The sequence below is a fragment of the Hypanus sabinus genome, chromosome 4 (genome assembly GCF_030144855.1).
Source record: "Hypanus sabinus isolate sHypSab1 chromosome 4, sHypSab1.hap1, whole genome shotgun sequence".
Classification (NCBI taxonomy): Eukaryota; Metazoa; Chordata; class Chondrichthyes; order Myliobatiformes; family Dasyatidae; genus Hypanus; species Hypanus sabinus.
The window spans coordinates 126202069-126221822 of record NC_082709.1 but is presented as its reverse complement, the minus strand read 5'-3'; the positions used below and the strand labels follow the sequence as shown (position 1 = coordinate 126221822).

Genomic DNA, 19754 nt, shown 5'->3' with positions numbered 1-19754 from the left:
TGACAACTCTCTGCAGTTCCTTGCCGTAACAAGTAAAACAGTTGCCAAACGAAGCCATAGCCCATCCTGATAGAATGTTCTCTGTGGTGCAGTGATAACAAAAGTTGAGGGGTAAAAGGGACTGGCAAATTTCTTAAGCCTCCTGAGGAAGTAGAGGCACTGGGGAGCTTTCTAGGTTGTGGCATCTATGTGGCTGGACCAGGACAAGGTATTAGGATGTTTACTCCTAGGAACTTGAAGCTCCCAACCCTCTTGACCTCAGCACTGTTGATAGATGCAGGAGTATGTACACTGACCCTTCCTGAATTCAATGACTGGCTGTTTTGTTTCACTGACACTTAGAGAAAGGTTACTGTCATGTCACTGGGCTTTCTATCTCCCCCCAATATTCTGACACAATGTTATTTGAGATATGCCTATGACAGCAGTGTCATCCACCATCTTGTGGATGGAGTTGCAGCAGAATCTGACTTTTCTGTTTTGTAACTCTAAAACATAAAACTAATTGAAAGAAAAGCACAGGAGCCGGGGATAAATCATGTATGTTTAGTTTTATTTTAGTGAAGTGTGCACATATGACATGGTTACATGATGACGTAAGTCATTCATGTACTTACATATAATCTATAATGAATGACGTGAACCAAGAATGCAATACTATTTAAATATTACAGAAATATTTAATACACAACACTCCTCCCTACTTATCCACAAATTCCAACTCAGTATAGAATGCATCTCAACCATATAAGCATTGTGCTACATAATACAGCTACTATATAGACAATCACATCACAGTAAATTTTGCATTGTCCCATTCAGGCCTAAGGATTTAATCACTGTGGAGGATTTCTTACTCTTGTGGGCTAACATCTTTCTTGACGGGTGAGGGTGGGTGACTCTGCTTGTCAGGTGAGACAATCTCAGGTTCTGGGACCTCCTCATGATGGATGTAAGAGTTGACTCTGGGACTGCAGATTGCTCTGGATAACTTTGCCCAGCAAGCTGCTTGATCTGCTGATCTATTCCAGGTCACAAAACAAAGCCTCAACATAACTAGTGGTTGATGATCAGTAATGAGCACTCTCTCCCATAAAGGTACTAGTTGAAGCATTTTACAGCCCAAAACAGACACAAGGCCTCTCTGTCAATCTGTGCGCAAATCTTCTCTGCAGCGGTAAGGGAGTGATTTGCAAAGGCTATGGGGTGTTCACTGCTGTCACTCATGTGACATGACTGAACCTATACCATAAGGTGTGACACTTCGGGTAAGCTTCACTGGATGATGTGGGTTATAATGTGCAAATACAGTGTCTGGCATCTCCATTTCCAGTCTCTTTCGGAAAGCCACCTCGCATTGCTTTGTCCATTGCCATTTCTTCCCAATCTGTACTAATCAGTTCAAGGGGTGGAGCTCAGTAGCCAGGTTTGGCAGGAGCCTGTTATAGTAATTGACAAATCCTAAAAAAGGCTGCAACTGTGACACATCTTTCAGCCTTGGGGCATCCAGCGCTGCTTGAATTTTTTTCTGCACACTTGTGTAAATCTTGTGTGTCAGTGGTAAGCACAGTAAGTGATGCTTGGTTTAAATAATTCACACTTGTTGTGTTGTGCTTAGAGCCCATAATCTTCTCAAGTTTTTAACACTGTTTTGAGATTTTAGAGATGTTCCTTGTCATCCTCTCTGGTAACACTGTGTGCCTGGGAAGCCTTACACAGCTTTCTGCCAGAGTGCAGTACAGATGCTACTCAAAAATAAGCCTTTTGTAGTGATAAAGCCCTTTGTGAGTGTTTATGGCAGGGGTGTCAAAATCATTGTTGGTCACGGGCTGGATTGGGCAAAATGCAGCTTCATGTGGGCCGGATCAGTCGGGCGCGTGCAAACGCAGCTTTCATTGCCTCCGTTTTTTCAGCCTGTTCTCATGTGTCTCAGTCTCTGCTATAACTACAAAGTGTTTCACTTCACAAATTCTGTTTCTTATGAAGAAGACTGCTGAGCAAGCATTATTTTTATGATTGGTGTTAACTTACAATTATAGGCTTCATATCGCCGGGCCATTAATAATTAAAATAATAGATCTATCTAAAATGATCTCGCGGGCCGGATATAATTGTACGCCGGGCCGGATATGGCCCGTGGGCCTTGAGTTTGACACCTATGGTTTATGGTGAGAAACACTTTGGACTCTTCTTCCATCTCCATCTGTCCTTAGCTAAGTCCACTTTGCTGAAGTGTTTCCCTCCAGAAAGGTTTACAAAGTATCCTGGGCAGAGGGTATTGATCTACTTACCATACTGGGTTGATGATGGCCTTGAAATCACCACAGATCTTTCTTGTCTACTGAGACCACTGGCAATGCCCATTTGCTTCACTCAAACTTGGAAAGAATTCCTTGAGCCTCCATGTGTTTCTTGCTCACTGGTTACTTTATCACAGATGGTATAAGAAACCAGATGGGCTTTGTAAAACTTGGATGTGGCATTTTTGTTTAACAGTATTTCACCCTTGATATGGAAACCCTACCAAGAGCCAAAGCACAAGGTCCTGACTCCAGCCAGTCTAGCTCCCTGGCTCATTGAGACATGCAAGCTTCTAAATCACTACAAGGTTGTGGTCCTCTTGGAGGATTTTTCACCACTTGGGGCGTTGTAAAACTTTGGAATTCCTGAGTCGTGGAAGTAAAATTATTGTATATTTGGACCTAGGCTGATAAATTATTAATCAACTTGGGTGATGCAGGATATGGGTAGAAATGAGGAAAAACAGTGTGAAGGCCAAGAATGGATCTGCTATGATTCTATTGAATGGAAAAGTAGGCCAGAGAGGCTGATTAGATCACTTCTGTCTTAAGCTCTGCCAGTGTGCACAAGTAGATGCTGAATGATGAGTAACAGAGGGAAAATAGTCATAAAAACAGAAGTAATTGGGGTTGTCTAATGGAATTATAATGAAGTGATTTCTGACTGCAGAACCAGCAAGGACCTCTCGATGTTTTTTCTTCTTCTCCTTTTCCTTCTCCATCTTTTCCTATTTCCCCTTTTCCCTGTTCTTCCAATTCCTGTTCTGCAGCTGTTGGTAATGTTGGAGGCCAATATATGGCCATGAATTTGAAACCATCCTCTGCAGTGCATGACAAGTGCCATTAGAGCAGCCCTTGCAGTGGGAGTCTTGCTTCAAAATACGAATAGTTTACTCAGTTAGTTATAGATGAACTTACACGAATATTCTCTCACTTGTTGTGGGCTTTACAATGGAGTCAGGTGGATTGTAGACTGCCCCTGTCCCCAACTATCATCCCTCCCTCCTTTTGTCAGTTCTGTGCCTCAAATTGAGAAGACACAGAGGACATGTTGTAGGATGAGCATGTCATGATGTTTTCTGACTACTGAGAAATGACCAGTATGATTATTGGAGGCACCAGATGACTGGACATTCAGGGAGTGTGAAGCCTTGCAGTGTGGAACATCACATCCGTTGCATTTGACACAATGTGGGTGCAGTCCATGGCTTCCTGCATGTTCAGGAAGATTGCAGTCCTGGGGAATATGCATGCTTTGGATGCCTTGTGCTAATTGGAGCAGGATGGGTCTCTGCTGATTGGCGGCCCCTGTTGATGCCCTGGATGCAGCACTGGTGTAATCTGTGAATTGCAGTTGTCATCTCAAGCACCAGTCAGGAAAGCTTTAGAACAACACACTTGTGCTCCTTCACTGAAGCTACAGATGTTATTGTAGATATAGTATGCTTCCGTCAGCAGCTCTGGTGTTTTGCTCAGGTATTGCTCATTGGTGATGCATTCCTTCTGATTACTCTCTTAACTGATCACCCTTCTCTGTGAGAGACTCTATTCATTGTTCTTATTGAGTTGAGGACCCAGAACAGTGCCCTGGGTCTGGCACCAACGGAGCTCGGCTCAGAAGACCAGACCCTATGTTCACTCAACCATGACGTCCCCCGCAGAATTCAGAAACAGTGACCAGTTTTTCACCGAAGTCCAAACCAACCTCAACAGCCCAAAAATCGAATCCTATCAAACTGCCAAGTGATTGATGATTTCTTCAGATAGCACCTTCCTTCTGCAGACCGCTGGTGACCTTTGCAAGTTAAACACAAGGTGGTAGTGTTGAGGTCCAATTTGGTAACTTGGTGTAAAATTTGCATAGCACTGACATTCAACAATGTCAAAAGAAAGCACACCGTGATGTCAGTGTTGACTGCAAATTGTATACCAACATTGACAAATTAGACCTAAGTGATAGAGCTATTATCGGATGAGAGTATTACAATCGTCATTATCCGTAATGATATGGCAAACATTGCAGGTTTTCTCAAAACACATATAAGCACGAGGATTACATTTAAAATTCAGGCCACAGAGCCACTGAAGTAATGAGACAGTAGGGCATATGATCCTGGTTGCATAACAGATGATCTTTACCGTGATGGACTGATTCTTAGGGCATTATTAGATCAGAAATGATTGAATGTTCATCCATCTGTTTGAAGTCTACAAAACCTTGATATTTTATTCTTAAGCTACAATCATACAGTCAGTTTCAGACATTAGTGAGGTTCCGGACTGGAATGATAGAAATATCAGGATGTTTGATACTGGGAAGATACCAGTTTGCTTATCTGACATTAAAAACAAAACATGACCGATGATGAACTTGTTCAGTGGTAGGATTAGTAACAGACCTGAGCAGTTTGGAAGTTCTAGCAGCTAAAAGGATGATTGCACATTTTGTATGACACATACTGTGCTTATTCTCTTGTGAAACCAGCAGAGCTGGATAGGGAATCTTGGGGTCTGACTCAAATGCTTAAAAGGAAGAGTTAGTGATGTCACATCCCTCTTTACCCTGGAGCCCTGAACAGCATGCCTTGGAGATTATAACCAAAAGTCTGGAGTGAGAACTTTTGTTGCCTGCCCATTCTTGGGAACTGCCCTGAGCGAGTCCACGGTGGGGGTGTTCGACAAGCTCATGATGTTCCTACTTTTGCTCTCAATGCCTAGCTGTCTTGAGTCCAGCCACATCCTCATGTCCCAGCTACTGTCGATTCCAGTCCTATGGGGTCCATCTAGGTCCTTGCGCCCCAGCTAATGTGAAGACCAGGTTTTTGGTTCCCCGGTAATATTGGGTTCAGGATCCAGCTGATATTAGGCTTACCATCAGAGACCATGCAGGATCTGGCTCCAGAAGAACATGTGAACATTAAGCTTAGGCTAGTGAACACTTTGACACACCACCATTTAGGAAGACCTCAACTTATCTAAACTGCATTGCAACACCTCTGTCGTCATCTCCCACCCCATAACTATTTGATTAAATGTCTATCAGAATCCATCTCAAGTCAGAGGAAGCAAAGTAATGTGAAATACAGTGCACAGTTCATATGTGGGGAAGGCCAAGTACAGGAAGAGAACTATTTTGTGAAAATTGACTCAGGGTGAAGAACACACAACCTTTGCAAAACAACAATCACACACGGGGAGGAATGATGATTAATCTCCAATGTGCTCTGGTCAGACTTCCCCAAGAAAATCATCGATATCACACTATATTTTTTTTATAAGTGTGGAAGTTTCAAACCACCTTTCATGCACTTTTGAAATAGCAATTGTGAAAACATTTTGATTTTCTGACTGTCTAATGCTACAATCTGTCAATTCAAAGGAATTTATGTAATAGAACTGGGCTCTGTGTGGGGGAAAAGAAATTAAAACAAGAAAACTCCAGAAACACTATTCTTAGCAGTTAACATTACTCCTGAATTGAATCAATTTTATTGGAAGCACTTTATTTTTAAGTCTCTGTACCTGATGGTGAGGCCAGAAGGGACTGAAGTGAGTTCTGGGGGTTTAATATTTGAGTGTAAGTAAATGAGAAAATTGTCTAAATACCTGCATATAACATTTGATTTGCTTGATCTCTAATGTTGGGTGTTTATACCCACATTACCTCTTAACCCGGGAGCATGTATAGATAAAATTCCAGGAATTCAATTTTCTAGTGTCTATGGCAGGTCCACCATAACAAGTAGGAGCAGGAATGTCATCCAGCTTTTCAATCCTTTTGTATGATTCACAAGGATTAAAGCTGAGCTGAGTATTGGTCTCATCTCCACCTTCCTGCCTAAAACACCGTCATTCTCGAACCTCCAGCTGTCCTAAAGCCTCTTATTTTCAACCTTCAACACATTCAATAACTCAGCATCCAAACCTTTCCAGGGTTGACAATTCTGACGTTTTACATCAGCCTGAAAGAAGAAATTCATTCTGATTTGCTTTTCAAATGAATAATCCCTTGTGCTGAGAGACCTTGAAACTCCCCCTCCACTGGAAACATCCTCAACTCGTGTACGCCATTAAAGCCTCAAAACCTGGTATAGTTTAATAATGTCTCCTTTCATTCTATGAAAACCAAAGAAATCAACCCACCAAAGTTGCATGCCAGTTATCTCGATGCTATTACAGTGTCAGCAAACTGGGTTCAGTTCTGCTGTCTGTATGGGGCTTGTACGATCTCCCCATGACTATGTGTGCTTCCTTTGGGTGCTCTGGTTTCCTCCCACATTCCAAAGGTTAATTGGTCACATTGGTGTAATTGGGTTGGCTTGGGTTGTTTAGCTGGAGGGCCCTGTTACCATGCTGTATTTCTAAAGGAAAAATTAAAATAAATCTGTTCATTTTGTCTTTGTAAAATAACCCACTTGTTCCAGGGATCAATCTAATGAATTCTTGCCACATTGCCTCTAAGGCAAGTATATCTTTTCTTAAGTAGGCAGACCTTGCAAGCAATTGCTAAATCCTATTTACTTTGAGCTTGATTTTTTTACACACTCTCTAATCCTGAGCTTCATCTGTTCAGTAAAATGTTTTCTTGGTATTGGTAGGAAGTTTGAGTGGGAGAAGGGAAGAGTGAAATATAATGGACTGCTTGCCTTCTTTAGGCTCTGAATCAGGTCTTAGTTCACAGCCACATTGCCACCCTTCTGTCAATGTATGGCTTAATCTATTCTGCACTGATGTGTAAGTGGAAAGATAATTGTGGCCTCCATTTCCTACACAAACCTTAAAACACATTCTGTTTCCAAAGATGAAGACATAAATGTTCGTTCTTTTTAGAACACCCTAATTATCTTGACAAGTCCTGACTTGTGAAAAATTTTAATTATGGGATATCTGGAAGAGAAGCAGCATTAAAATTATATACCACTTTTTTGTTACTTCTGTTAATATTTAGTGGGGCAGTGTACCATCTACAAATTGCTACCACTCATTTAACTATGATATACTTCACCTAGTGAAGCTTTCTGTTATTTCTACTAAATGTAAAGGAGGTGATTTACCCAAAAAACATCACCCACTAAAGAAACACCCTGGTTGGTGTTCAAACAGGTAAAAAAATCAACATCATAGAAAAAAGTTGAAGCCAATGCTGAAATGTGTCTGCAAGATAGTTGAGTACCCGATTATTATATAAATTGTCGCCTTGCTCTCACAGATGAGCTCTTATGGTTCATGAGTGAGGAAGGGCATCTCTATCTTCATTTACAGGCATATGAGGGAGAGGGAGGAGATCATGAACTGATGACCCATCTCACTATTTACTGAAGATTACATGAGACTGTCTAAGATCACCACTGATCATTTTAATCAGACCACATCCTTTCTTGCCTTGGTTTATACCTTGAACAAAATTCATCCAAATTCCATTTCTCTGCTTGCCTGGTTTAAAAATAATCTTGTTATCCTTGCTGCACTAGTTATTGAGGTTTACACATTCAAATAATGTCACGCAGTGTGCTTTGGCTTTCTCAGCTTATTGGAGATGCAATACACAACAGTTAAGTGAACCTGTTAATGAGAACATCAATTTAAAAGGCAGAGATTCATTCTCTGTACCTTCTAATAGAAAATACATTGGATTAATGAACAATTTATACTGGTATTTTTGCTTTATATGCAACTTCAGTACTTTAGCTGATTTATTCCTGTTTAACGCAGGTTACAAAATTTAATCAACCTTAGGGGAAGAATACGCGATTTATCACTAAGAGTGATTAACTGATTCTCATTATTGTAAACATATAAGTTTGTGAGAAAAACATATCTACCTCTGCACTGCACTTGCTTTCTCCTTGCTTTTATCTCACGTTGTTCTTCTGAGTTCTCAAATCTTAATTCTGCCTCTATATTGAACATCACCCATAAATTACTGGAGTTTTCAGAATAGAGGGGGATAATTTGTGTTGGTTCTGGTTCATTTCCAGAAAGGCTCAAGATGAATATCATTACACCAACCTTCCTCCATACCTGGTGGCAGGATTGCACATTTTATATCAGCTCAATTTTTAACTTGTATATTATGTATCATTACCAAACAGCAAGCAACAGGTTAATATCCATAAAGTATCTGAGTAGAAATCAATCAGTTGAGCTCAGTCGCTCCAGTGAGGAATTCTACAGAAGATAATATTCTACAGCCCACATAATAATTGCCCAAGGTGTTGAATATTTAATTCACTAGCAACAGTACATCGAATCACAAACGTTTCGACGTTTACCTAAGGTTGAGTATCCATTTGTTGCTTGATGAAGGTATATTTCTTCTTATTTAATTTTGAGAACTGTAGTAATTGACTGTTTCTCTCACAGCAAAGGTACAGAAATGATTCTATGCTAGCCTGGCACAGAGCAAACAACTGAGCTCTATCCAAGGTTTGAGTTATGGCTGTGGCAGAGATGTTTGTGAATGGACTAATCAATGATTATTCTTGAAAACATTAATGCTGTCAGAAGGTCGAAGAGTCAGAATTACAATATACATTAATGATTTAGATGAAGGGATTAAAAGTAACATTAGCAAATTTGCTGATGACACAAAGCTGGGTGGCAGTGTGAAATGTCAGGAGGATGTTATGGGAATGCAGGGTGACTTGGACAGGTTGGGTGAGTGGGCAACTGTATGGCAGATGCAGTTTAATGTGGATAAATGTGAGGTTATCCACTTTGGTGGCAAGAACAGTAAGGCAGATTACTATCTAAATGGAGTCAAGTTAGGAAAAGGGGAAGTACAACGAGATATAGGTGTTCTTGTACATCAGTCAATGAAAGCAAGCATGCAGGTACAGCAAGCAGTGAAGAAAGCTAATGGCATGCTGGCTTTTATAACAAGAGGAATTGAGTATAGGAGTAAAGAGGTCCTTCTGCAGCTGTACAGGGCCCTGGTGAGACCCCACCTGGAGTATTGTGGGCAGTTTTGGTCTCCAAATTTGAGGAAGGACATTCTTGCTATTGAGGGAGTGCAGCGTAGGTTCACAAGGTTAATTCCCGGAATGGCGGGACTGTCATATATTGAAAGATTGGAGCGACTGGGCTTGTACACACTGGAATTTAGAAGGATGAGAGGGGATCTGATTGAAACATATAAGATTATTAAAGGATTAGACACACTGGAGGCAGGAAACATGTTCACGCTGATGGGTGAGTCCAGAACTAGAGGCCACAGTTTAAGAATAAGGGGTAGGCCATTTAGAACAGAGATGCGGAAAAACTTTTTCACCCAGAGAGTGGTAGATATGTGGAATGCTCTGCCCTAGAAGGCAGTGGAGGCCAAGTCTCTGGATGCATTCAAGAGAGAGTTAGATAGAGCTCTTAGATAGTGGGGTCAAGGGAAATGGGGAGAGGGCAGGAACAGGGTACTGATTGTGGATGATCAGCCATGATCACAGTGAATAGCAGTGCTGGCTAGAAGGGCCGAATGGCCTACTCCTGCACCTACTGTCTATTGAATTTGGTTTTAAAAGGAGAGTACTGAGTAAGAAATTAAAAATCATGGGGAGGAAAGTGGCAGAAACATTGTTGAGGCAACAATATTCAATGGGGACTTTGATGCCATGTTGCAGCCCTCTTAACAAAACTTGTAGAAAATCTTGAGGTCTTTATGAAGATCTTTTATGCAGTGAGGCTACCATATTTTAAGAGCCTACTAACATAAGGAGGTATCATGCAGAAGAGTCAAGATTAACCACACCACAGAATGAGAAAATGTTTAACAGCCCAGAGTTAGGTGCTAGAATTAGTTGGATCTTGTCCGGCTTAACTTTTCCATAAGTACCCTTAAAAATAAATAAATAAATAAATTTGCATGAAAACTAAACTCCCAATAAATTAGGAACAAAGAACAAAATTCTAAAATCTAAATTAACAATCCATGAGAGGAAGTCTTCAATTGTTTTTAATTTAGAATCCGTATGAAAGATTTGCAAATGACCAAACTCTTCCTTTCCATTCATGCCAAAGGAGAAGGCTATGTTAAGGGCGCATTGTATTTCATTGGATGGTGCAGCATTTTAATGCAACTTTGTACCCTAAGTACAGTATTGGGCATTTAGCTCAAGTTCCAGCCTTCTTGGTGAACTCCTTCAATACATCTGCAGGCTTGTGGTGGCTTTTTGCATCAACTTTTGGATTTCTGTGAAATAAAATTTCACAAAATCACTGCACATGTTGGAAATTTAAAATAAAAACTGACAGCGTTTGAGGCATTCAACAGACCATACATCATCCACTTAGAGAAACAGTTAACTTTTCAGGACCAAGGACTTTGGTCAGAACAAAGAAAGAGAACTCAAGCTTTCATTTGAAAAGAGGTGGATGAACGGGGAGAATAACAAGAAAATCTCCAAGCCCAGATTACTTAATGTGACAGTTAGAAGTACATTATACTTTGTGTGTTTTATGTATAGCTAATAGCAAGGCTGGGAAGCATGTCAAGCAGGCCTAACCATGCTAACGGAAAGTAAAACTAAACCAAAATAACTAAAAGCTGAAATGGCCAGTTCTGATACAAGCAGACAAAACAGTGATTTATCTGAAGTTGTAGAATTCATTATTCAGTCTATACAATAGGTAAGTGTGTAGGTTGGGGGTTATGTGTGGTGTTTGTGGCCAGTGGGCTGTATGCAGCTCAATTTCACTTACAAATCTTATTTATGAATGCTTTGATATGCAGCAAGGATTATCTTGTCAACAGTCTAATTTTGCATGTTTTCTGTTTGGAGACTAACATGCCATTTTAGCAAAAATGTAAGAGTGAAAAATGAAAATTTGCATTTCATTGACTGATGGTCACATTCAGAATTGGCTTATTATTACTGTCTTACATGGTGTGGAATTTGTTGCTTTGTGGCAGCAGTATAGTGCAAAGACATAAAGTAACAATAAATTTCAGAATGAATAAATAATGAGAAAGTGTTCATGAGTTGATGGACCGTTCAGAAATCTGACAATGGAGGAGAAACTGTTTCTGAATTGTTGAGTGCAGGTCTACAGACTACTGTACCTCCTTCCTGAAGGTAGCAATGAGAATCCTAAATGGTGAGGGTCCTTAATGATACATAATGTCTTCTTGAAGCAAGGCCTTGTGAAGTTGTCCTCAATTGTGGGGAGGGTTGTAACCATGATGCAGCTGGCTGAGTTTATAACCCTCTACAGTCCCTTGCAATCCTATGCATTGTAGCCTCCATATCAGATGATGATGCATCCAGTAAAAATGTTATCCATTGTACAGCTATAGAAATTTGCAAGTCTTTAGTGACATACAAAATCTCAAAAGCCAAATAAACTAGCGCTGCTGGCATGCCTCTTTCACAATTGCATCAATGTGTTGTGGCCTGGACGTATCCTTGGAGATGGTGACACCCTGGAACTCAAAACTGCTCTCCTTGTCCACTATTGACCCCTCAGTGTGACTTCCCCTTCCTGAAGTCCTTGGTTAAGGGTTAAGGTTGTAGTTGTTACAGCTCCACCTTGCCTTGATGCACATTCAAAGTTCAAAGTTTGAAATAAAATTTATTATCAGAATACATACTTGTCATGACATAAAACCCTGAGATTCTTTCTCCAGTGAACATACTCAGCAAATCTATAGAACAGTAACTATAAATGGGATCAATGAAAGAGCAAGAGCATAGAAGACAACAAAGCAAATATAAATAAATAGCAATAATAATGAGAGCATGAAATAACAAGATAGAGAGTCCTTAAAGTGAGATCATTGGTAGTGGGAATAGAATGAGTGTAGCTATCTTCTTTTGTTTAAGAGCCTGATGGTTGAAGCGTAGTAACTGTTCTTGAACCTGGTGGTGTCATGATCCCTTCTGGCAATCCCCCACCTTGCTATTTACCTCAGGAATTGGGCCTCAATCCCCTTGTTTAGTTTCCAATCATTCCACTAACTACACACACCTGCTTTCCATCAGAAAATGCAGGATAAAGACCCTGTGATCACAACGAGGAGCTGCCAGTTCGCTGGTTGACTCCAGTGTGAGTAATCTCGTTTCATGGTTCTTAGGACTGCCAGTTCTAAGTCTAGCATCAGTCCTGGATACCGATTCCATGCTCGCTATGTCAATAATGCCTCCCGACTCTGCCTCCGAGGCCATGTTCTGCACTTGGGTTTATCCACCGCCACGCTCATGTAACAGAACGACCTGGCCATAATGAACCAGCAGACATGGATCCCATACAGCAGGCCCTCGCCAGTCAGGGCTACCTACTGGGCGCCTACGACCAACTACTTAGGGAGGTCACGGAAAACCTTCGGACGCTGTCCAGGAATATACGGAAGATCAGTGAGCAGATGGACCGAGTTTCCGCTTCCCTTTCTCTGTCCCCTCCAAGAATCCCGACTACCCAAAACGCACCGCTCAGGATGGTGTTGCCCCTGGGATCAGCAACACAGTCCCCTCAAGAGCCATATGTACCTGAGCCTGAACCCTATGCTGGGGACCTAGGGAGGTGCTGGGCCTTAATGTTACAATGCTCTCTGGTCTTTAAGCCACAATCATCAGCAATCAGTTACTCAACACTCACACTGCAAAAGCTTCAGCTTTTACGTCACAGCTGAGCAGGACAGAGTGGACCAACAGGAACCTGATAGAAATCACCAAACTGAGAATCTAGTAAGAAAGAATCCTTAGTCTACTCCGTTACTGTGGTAAGGCTAGGACAATATTGAGAAAAGGCTCAACAGATCCAGCTTGACAAATTCTACGTATGTTCCGCAATCCTGGAAATTCTCTCAACTTGTTTGGGGCGGATTGGCCATTTTTATTGGCCCTGATCCCAGGATGTTTCATACAGTTGTTACGTATCCCGTAACTGGGTCACTTACCAGCAAAGATAGAGAGGTCCGTTGAAGTCTGATGGTACTATTTTTAAAAGTATTTATTGATAAAGGGCACAAAATAAGATTAATGCAAACATACAGATAATATACGTCGTCAATACTAAATCTAAAGTGCGGGTATAATAATAATCAATAAGAAATAGCTCTATCGTTGTCTAGGGGATAACGTTTTGTCCGATGGAAATATAAAAGTCACTCAGTTCATGGAGGCTGCAGCCTTTTGGTTGTCGCTGTGTTGCAGTTTGTTGGAGAGAGAGAGAAATAGGAATAGACTGGGAACAGTTACTGCTGCGGGTTTTCCAACCTTTACAATTTCGATCCATCGGGAGTCCGTGGTGAGACTGCCAATCCCAGGCGAGGGAAAGGACGCACACGAGCCCCCCAACGGCTGTCGCTAGTAAACACTGTCACGGGATTTCTAGCGTTCCTCCTGGTTCGTCTGAAGGGGTTGTTCCCCAGACCTTCTTTTATCCTTACTCCCGGGGTCTCAGATGTCAATCAGGTTGGGATGATGCGATCCCTCAACCAGCCCCCTCTGGTCATCCCCTGAGGGGCTTCAATGGATAGTACAGTACTCAATACACAACTTGGTCTTCCGGAGACAATGGCCATGTCCCATAGCTTTACATCGCCGGGGAAATGAGGCATTTTGCACGTCTCACTCTCATTTCCTGGGCCCCTTGACCCAACCCAACAGTGATCTTGCGATTCTCACAAAGGAGGGGGCTACGGATGTAACACTCTTTGTCAGGGTTCACAGAACCCCTTGATTTGTCACCACAGAATACCATGACCTGGGACCAGTATTCAGTAAACAACGGGCCCTTTCCCTGCCTCTGCACCACTCATATGATTGTGCCATAGACCTTCTTGCTTGTTACCCACCAGTCGCCTTTTTAACCTATCCCGACCAGAGTGAGAGGCCATGGAGAAGTACATCAGCGAGTCTCTCGCGGCGGGCATTATCAGACCTTCATCTTCCCCGGTAGGCGCCGGTTTCTTCTTTGTAGAAAAGAAAGACGGGTTGCTTCATCCATGTATTGATTACAGAGGCCTAAACAGTATAACAGTTAACAATAAGTACCCTTTACCCCTCAATAGTTCGGCTTTTGAACCACTGCATGGAGGCACCATTTTCTCATAGCTGGACCTTCATAATGCCTACTACCTAGTCAGGATGAGGGAGAGGGACGAGTGGAAGACAGTCTTTAATACATTCTGGGCCACTTTGAATATTTGGTCATGCCGTTTGGTCTCACCAATGCTCCTGTCATTTTTCAAGCCCTCATTAATGACGTACTGAGGGACTTTATTAATCGGTTCGTATTTGTTTACCTCGATGATATCTTGATATTTTCTAGCACTCCCCAAGAACATGTTCACCATGTCTGTCAAGTCCTCCAGAGACTGTGGGAAAACCAATTATTTGTGAAGGTGGAGAAGTGTGAGTTCCACATTCCTTCAGTCAGCTTCCTGGCTTATATCATCGAGAGCGGGCAGGTGAGAGCAGACTCCGAGAAGATCCGGGCAGCGGTACAATGGCCTAGGCCCACGACCGGCAAACAACTTCAACGATTCCTGTGGTTTGCAAACTTCTTCCGTGGATTCATCAGAAACTACAGTCAAATGGTGGCCCCCCCTTACCCGGCTTACCTGGCCTACTACCCCCTTCTGTTGGGACTCCGAAGCTGACTCGGCGTTCACCAACCTGAAGAAATGTTTCACCACCGCTGCTGTCCTGGTCCATCCAGACCCAGCCCATCAATCTTTGTCGAGCTGGACGCCTCTGACTCCGGGATAGGAACAGTCCTGTCCCAATGCTCAAGTTCGGACGAAAAGCTTCACCCCTGCGTCTTCCATTCTCGCCGTCTGTCCCCCGCCGAGCTGAATTGCGATGTGGGGAATCGGGAATTCCTGGCGGACAAACTAGCATTGGAAGCATAGAAGCACTGGCTGGAGGGGGCGGGACAACCGTTTGTGGTATGGACTGATCATAAAAACTTGGGGTATATTCAGACCGCCAAACGTTTGAACTCCCCCCAGGCCCGTTGGACATTATTTTTTGGATGGTTCAAGTTTTCCCTCACATCCCGTCTGGGGTCCAAGAACGGGAAGTTGGACACACTCTCCTGCCAATACGACTCCAAGGAGGACACTCCCGCCATCCTGCATGGTTGCCACCCTCACTTGGGAGATTGAGTCCATAGTAAAGGAAGCCCAACGGGAGGACCCTGACCCTGGCAATGGACCCGGCGATCGCCCATATGTGCCCGTTTCCATCAGGCCTCAAGTTCTCCAATGGGGGCACACATCTCGGTTTGCCTGCCACCCCGGGAGTGATTGGACCCTAGCGCTCCTGAAAAAACACTTTTGGTGGCCGTTTATGGTGGTGGATACCCGCTCCTATGTCTCGGCGTGTTCCATCTGTGCCCCGGGAAAAGCCTCTCATCGGCCACCTGCGGGTTTACTTCATCCTCTACCTGTCCCTGGTCACACATCGCCCTAGACTTTGTCACTGGTCTACCCCCCTTCACATGGGAACACCACCGTACTCACCGTGGTAGACCAGTCTCCAAGGCGGTGCACTTCATAGCCCTCCCTAAACTCCCTTCCTCTCAAGAAACTGCAGATCTTCTCATCTGCTACGTCTTCCACCTCCACAGAATCACGGCAGACATTGTCTCCGATCAAGGTCCCTAGTTTGTTTCACATGTACGGAAGGCCTTCTGTCAAGCCTTATGTGCATCGGTCAGCCCGTCATCCGGCTTCCACCCCCTGACGAACGGGTCAACCTGGAGGCAATGCTACGCTGTGTAACGACAAACAACCCGTCGACCTGGCGTGGGCTGAGTACACCCACAACTCTCCGGTGAGCTCGGCCATTAGAAGGTCTCCATTCGACTGTTCCCTGGGGTACCAACCCCCGCTGTTCCCCGCACAAGAAGAGGAGATTGCGGTACCGTCGGTTCAGGACCATGTTGATTGGTGCCTTAAGGTTTGGGAGGAGGCACGCATGGCCCTACTCAGATCAGCAAAATGCAATAAGATGATGGCCAACTGACACTGGACTCCGGCGCCTGAGTTCCAACCGGGGCAGATGGTGTGGCTTTCATCCAAGGACATCCCGCTCAAGAACGAGCATAGGAAACTCTCCCCTTGCTTCCTGGGACCTTTCAAGGTTGAAAGTGTTACCAATCCCGCAGCGGTCCGCCTAAAACTGCCAAGATCTATGTGCATCCACCCGACTTTTCATGTTTCCCAGTTGAACACAGATTCCGTCAGCCCCTTGTGTCCCCCGGCTGAGACTCCCCCACCTGCCCGTATCATCGACAACCATCCGGCACACACCGTCCACACACTGGATGTGCGCCATAGGAGCAGGGGTTTCCAATACCTGATAGACTGGGAAGGGTACAGTCCAGAAGAGAGTTCATGGGTCCCCCACCTCTTCATCCTAGACCCTTCCCTCATCCAGAATTTTCATCGGGACCATCCAGACAGGGCTGGAGGATCACGTGGAGGCTCCAGTTGAGGGAGGGGTACTGTCATGGTCCCTTTTGGCAATCGCCCACCCGGCTATTTACCTCAGGAATTGGGCCTCAATCACCTCATTCAGTTTCCAAACATTCCCGGGTTCCACTAACTACACACACCTGCAGGATAAAGACACTGGGATATCAACAAGGAGCTGTCAGTTCATTGGTCGACACTGGTGTGAATAACCTCATTTCATGCTTCTTAGGACTGCCAGTTTTAAGTCTAGCATCACTCCTGGATACTGATTCCACACTCGCTACTTCAATAATGCCTCCTGACTCTGTCTTGGCGCCCGTGTTCTGCACTTGGGTTTGTCCACCGCCATGCTCGTGTAACAGGTGGTGCAAGTCCTGAGGCACTTGTACCTTCTACCTAATGGCAGCAGTGAGAAAAGAGCAAAGCCTGAGTGGTGAGGATCTTAGATGATGAATGTTGCTTTTCTACAGCAATGTTTCATGTAGATGTGCTCCATGCTTGTCACCCCAGTTTTGAATATTACCCAGTACTGCTTGGGAGCAGCAATGTCTCAGCAGACTTATTACCCAGCAATATTACCCAGCACAGCAATGTCTCCCAGACTTGCAGCATTAGGTCAAGAAGGAGGACATTTTGCTGGCCTCAGTTCTCTCAGTCTTCATCTCATCTAGCATCCTTTCCATTGCCCCTTCTGATGTCCGAGATAGCAGCTCTTGTCCGGAATCCTGACTGTCAGTGACAATGTCTCAGTTGTTTGTATAGTACCTGCCACCTTCAAACCTCTCTCACAGTTGTCTTTGCACTGGAGGTACAGGCATCCACAGGTTGGGACTCACTTTTCCATTCACTGTGTTACGTCCGTGGCCCCCTCCTTTTTGAGAATCGCAAGATCACTATGAAGTCAGGTCCGGAGACCAGGAAATGAGAGAAAGACATGCAGAATACACAAAGAGTTTGGAATGTGTCCTGGCCTCCGAAAGGCGGAACCATTGATAACGGCTATTGTCTCCTGGAGACAGAATTGTGTATTGAATACTGTACGATTCATTGAAGCCCCAGGCAATGAACCAAGGGGATTTGGTGGAGGGATTGCATCATCCCAACCTGATTGACATCTGAGACCCCGTGAGTCAGGATAAAAGAGGGCCTGGGGAACAGCCCCTTCAGACGCACCAGAAGAAATGCTAGAACTCCTGTAACAGTGTAATAGCGAAAGCTGGTGGAAAAGCCCACGTGCATCCTTTTTCATTTGCCTCAGAATTGGTGGGCCTTTACCACGGAAGCACGGCTTTAGCTAACCACAAAGGGGAACTCAGTCCCCAATGACTTTTGAAGGATTGACATCATAAAAGGAATGGGGAAACCTCCGTCTTTCTCTCCAACCAAAAAGCTGCAGCTTGAATGAACTTGAGTGACTTCTATATTTCCATCGGACAATACATTATCCCCTAGACAACGATAGAGCTATTTCTTATTGATTATTATTATACCTGCACTTTTAGATTTAGTATTGACGACGTATATTATCTGTATGTTTGCATTGATATTATTTTTGTATATTTTTATCAATAAATACTGTTAAAAATAGTAACATCAGACTTCAACGGACCTCTCTATCTTTGCTGGTAAGTGACCCAGTTATGGGGTACGTAACAACTGTATGAAACATCCTGGGATCAGGGCCAATGAAAATGGCCAATCCGCCCCAAACAAGTTGAGAGAATTTCCAGGACTGCGGAACATACGTAGAATTTGTCAAGCTGGATCTGTTGAGCCTTTTCTCAATATTGTCCTAGCCTTACCACAGTAACGGAGTAGACTAAGGATTCATTCTTACTAGATTCTCAGTTTGGTGATTTCTATCAGGTTCCTGTTGGTCCACTCTGTCCTGCTCAGCTGTGACGTAAAAGCTGAAGCTTTTGCAGTGTGGGTGTTGAGTAACTGATTGCTGGTGATTGTGGATTCCAGGGAAGTAAAGCTGACAGCAGCCTCCAATTACACATAATCGGTGCTAAATATTGATGATATGCACCTTTCAGTGTACTGTGCCAGAACATTCATCTTCCTTTGCTGAAGACAAATTCAAATCCTTCCCATTAACAACTGGAAGCATTACTCCATATGGGATGTCAGTATAATGTAGAGCAATTCCCTGCTGAGGATCTAGCATAATTTAGTTGGCTCACACAGGTAAGGCTAAACAGCTCTGGAATGTGAATGGTCACCCTCTATGGATCTAGATGGTCTGAAGGAATATGACAGCAGTGTTTAGAAGTATAGTACCCTCTTTGATGCGACCATGAATCATAAAGAATTATGTTGTAGTCCTCCTGAGATCTGGTGTAAATGTGCTCAGCCAAGATCTGTACTCTGGTCAGGGCCACCTAGGGCAAGTACTTTTCCCATAATGGTCACAGACATATGCCTCACCAAATGGTAAAATTGCGGCAATCATCAATGGAGACAACGTGACGGGGAGGGACTTACTCTTGGTTATCCTTTTCACATTGCTGCCCATCAGCTGTGTTTGTCATTGGCACCCAAAAAGCACACTTCAAGTGAAACGCTAACACTTCATCCATACAAAGGCCCATTATACACTAATAGGGAGGCAGGCAAAAGCAAATAAATTATAGGCCAACCACAAATGAGAGAGAATCTGCAGATGCTGGAAATCCAAGTAATGCACCAAAATGCTGGAGGAAATCAGCAGGCCAGACAGCAACTATGCAAAAGAGCACACTCGATGTCAACTGTACTCTTTTCCATAGATGCTGAGTTCCTCCAGCATTTTGTGTGTGTTGCTTAAATTATAGACCAGCTAACCTGACCTCAGTGGTTGGGAAGATGTAGAAGTCCATTATGAAGAATGAGGTTTCAAGGTACCTGGAGGCACGTGATAAAATAGGCCAAAGTCAACATGGTTTTCTTAAGTGGAAATCTTGTCTGATAAGTCTGTTAGAATTTTTGGAAGAAATCACAGGCAGGATAGGCAAAGGAGAGTCAGTGGATGTTGTTTACTTGGATATTTAGCAGGCATT

At 43.5% G+C, this 19754-nt stretch overlaps 1 protein-coding gene across 14 annotated transcripts in view; it reads left to right on the top strand.

Moving 5' to 3' along the window:
- LOC132393183 (claudin-8-like) overlaps positions 1–19754 on the top strand; it is a 70771-nt gene that overhangs the window by 36403 nt on the left and 14614 nt on the right. The window lies entirely within an intron of this gene.